Genomic DNA, 3789 nt, shown 5'->3' with positions numbered 1-3789 from the left:
AATCTGAACAACAGTTCAAGTCCAGATACATGCAGATGAACTTTACAGCTGCTGTGCATTTTGATTAGAAGAAGTAACTTTGTGCCATTTATAAAAGTTAGGCTTATGAATTGAGTACAGCTTTGGTTGGATGTGTTAAAGGTTTACACACTCTCCTCCCTAGCATATTATGTACTAATTGTTTCGCCTACAGAATTCAATAAAATGGTATGGAGACTTAGGCGTCTCATCTTTTCCTTTCTCATTTTCACATGGAAATGTTAATGTGGCCAGAGCTATCATGGTGTGACAATTTATACCCATCTACCCTTGATATAATATTTCAGAAATAACTTGCTTTTGTCTGCCAGGGTCCTTGTGTGCAATCCATGGCATGTTGTATTTTTATCACTGAATTAATCAGAGAGCTGCATGAATGTTTGGGTCCTTGCTTTCCTCATATTTGCAAGGAAACTAATCCAGATTGAGCCAAGGAAACTAGAACTGAGGAACAAGGATCAGGTCAGGCAGAATGGGAAAGGTGAGACCTTCCTTGTCAGGTTTTGTGAAATCTCCCTTAGTTATCAGTCTTCTAACTTATCCTTCTTGGGACTTTACCATAAATCTTTGGGTTATGTGTGTGAGAAGACCATCAAAGTATACAGGCCCAGGCTCAAAAAGACCCTTCTTTGATTAAATGTGCAGCTGCTGCAGGGTCTTTGATAAAACACTCCTACTGAGTCATGCAACACTAGTTTGCCCCAGCAAACACTAATAGTATAAAACTTTTTATGCTGTAAGCCTATTTGATTTTCCTATCTGTTCCTTCCAACTCTCGTTTCCTTTCTGTTATTTAGGTTAATGCCCTTTTCACCTACTTCTCGCTTCTGCTATGCTTCTTGTCTGTTTTCTGCTGTCCCTGAGAAAACATAGAGCCCTTTTACTGCTCACTCTCCCTCCTGTTTCAAATCCTCTTCCTGTCTTACTGGCTCCTCAATTTTTCATTTTATCAAACACCTCCTCTATCCTTTCACTCCTGGGTTGTTGTTCCACAAACTCTGGGACGCAAACAGGTGATCCTGAACAGAAACAATCCTTTAAATTTACCCTGGGAGCACCCAATGTGGACTTTGTGTCCAAGAAAACAGGTCTTCTAAGCATCTTCTAAAAGTATATGTGTTATAAACAAACTTATTTCAAGTCATTGATATCTATGTGTAGATATCAATGTAGGAAACCAACCTGCAGGGTTTCAAAATCTACTGCAGCTAAACAAGTATCAGCATTAACATAGTCAGACGCAAATGACCCATGATCTGATTCTGTTTGCTCAGAAATTCTGCCATTTCTATGGCACAGTATTGAGATAAACTAGTAGTATTAACAACCTGCTGAGAGGGATTTGATTTCTCAGGGAAACCTTTTATGTTGTGCTAGGCAAGTTGATGAGGTATCAGGTTTGCTGTTAATATCATTGCTGCTTCCGGACTGGAAAAAAAATTCTTTTCATCACCTCAATGTAATAATGTTGCTCAGCATGCCCTGTACTGTGTGACCTTCTCCCAGTTGGAGATGTAGCATTCCACTGAAATACCTACTGCTAAATTTACAGATAATTATTTATTGGATGGCATTATTTCCACAACTAATGATCTTTGCTCCTTTTCAAACATTTAAAAAAATCATTTTACACCTTGAAAACCTTGAGTCATGGGGAAATTTGGGGAAAATCTGTCTTGCGTTACATTTGCATGAGATGTGGAGCTCAGCAATGGTTGATATTCTGGGTGGGTTAAGTTCAGTCCTTGTCATATTCTACAAGTGAGATTAAAATCAGCAGCTAAAGAGCACACCTAAGACAACATGAATATTTGAGGTAGGGGAAAATGTAAGGTTTGCTTAATACAAGAATAAAGATAGATCACTGAAGGAGATCCCAGATTCAGGCCTTTTCCAAGACTGTTCCCATGAGATCCCCAAGGTTTTGGTTTTTTGGAACAAGCGTAACATTTATTCCAGAAAAAGAAACCTGGTTAAACAAAGTTAGACAAATGTTACATTTGCAAGATAAGAATGTTTGTGGAGGAAAACACAAAGAGAGATTTTTATAGAAATGCAGTGTTCCATGGGCCATAAACAGAGTTAATTGCTGTTCTCAGAATGTTTCCCACATTCCCTGTGATCACTGCCATAGGCCAAGCTTCCATTTACATAGATCCTTTAGAGCCCTGCAGCACAGTATTCCTGATGGCTGCAAGTCCATACAACGCTTTCAGATCCTCTGCATAACTGAGTTTGTTTCTAGCATCTTCCCACATACCTTTGTATGTTATCTCTCCCTTCCCTATCTCATGAGACCACCACCCCAGTAATTTCAGGTTTCACTATTTGCCTCCTTCTCTTTGTTGGTCTGTAGGACGAGTGATTTGCTGCATGCACTGGGATTTAAGACAGATGCTGGTTAAATCTGTGGTATGAGAGTGAACTGACAAAGTGATAATGCCAGTGCACTCTCAATGGGTCAAATAATGATTAACACTGTGGGTCACTCTCTCAGAAGTCTTCTGTATCTACAGTTCTGACTGACACAGCACTACTATATTTGAGACCGATTCACCCTGGTAGATTTGTTTACAATCAGGAAATAGCATCTGGGTCTGACAATTACATAACATCATTAAACTTGACTGAAACTATCAATAGGTGTGACTGATGCCACTAGGAAAGGGGCCACTCATACAGCTAATACTGGACAAGTACTAACATTCCTTTTAATTTTACACTATCAACATTCTTTACCACTTACAAACAGAAGGAATGTAATACTATCTTTCATTCTCCCTCACATCTAATTTTTGACAATTTTATTGTTTTGCCTTTTTTTGATTTCCTACACTTTTAAGCAGAAACTTTCTACTTTCTGGTTCTTTCAACAGAAGTAATTTTTCACCACAAAAGAAAATGAATTTTCCCCTATTCTTTAAGGATTTTTGTAGTGCTTCAGAGCAGATGCCCCGTGGGTGCAGGTGTATGAAGTGTGGGTGGTAAATTCCAGCTCCTGGCAGGCACACATGCAGGCCTGTAGAGCAGCAAGCAGCAGGCCTCTAGAGCAGGGCAGCACCATGGTCATCCACACCGCTCCTGTTTTGCTTTCCTTGCTGTGGTGAGTGAAACTGCTTTGTTGTTTGATCACATAATTTAAAATAATTGCCCCTTTCGGTAGGTAGGGGCGGTTAGGGTGAAAAGGTTTGCATGATTAGACAAGCGATGCTAAGTTACAGCAATTTGAACTTTGGTTAATCCATACGGCGATCTGATGTGTAGTGCAGGTAAAGACACCTTTGACTTTTTAGGCTTTTTCCAAATATTAACTTCCTAGCAACAGCACCTTCAGCCATCTGCATGTGGGCACCAAACTTGAAGGGGTTTTCTACACTCTTAGAGTTCGACACCCTGTTGTGATTTCACTTAAGGAAGGGGAACAACATTCCCGTTCCTGAGCTACTAGGTTTTCGAAGCAGGCATTTTAAGTTCTTACCACTAAGAACTCCTGCGGAGCCCCAGTTAATTTTCACTGTAAAGAAGTGCTGAATGCCACAGAGCCGCCGAAGCACAGAAGGCTTCCCGTCGAAAGGACCTTAAGGATTCGCTGGCTCCACCTCCTGCCACGGGCAGGGACATCTTCCATAGATACGTATAGAGAGGAAGTGAGACTCGGCTGCTGAGAAGCACCAGCTATGCAAATGCTGTGATGCCCAAACTCTCGGAGCTCCCCCGCAGCTCCAAAAAAACCAAACCCCGGGCGGTTCA

Source organism: Geospiza fortis, unplaced genomic scaffold, assembly GCF_000277835.1.
Source record: "Geospiza fortis unplaced genomic scaffold, GeoFor_1.0 scaffold1, whole genome shotgun sequence".
Lineage (NCBI taxonomy): Eukaryota > Metazoa > Chordata > Aves > Passeriformes > Thraupidae > Geospiza > Geospiza fortis.
The sequence above is the reverse complement of the archived record's forward strand: the minus strand, read 5'-3'. Positions refer to the sequence as shown.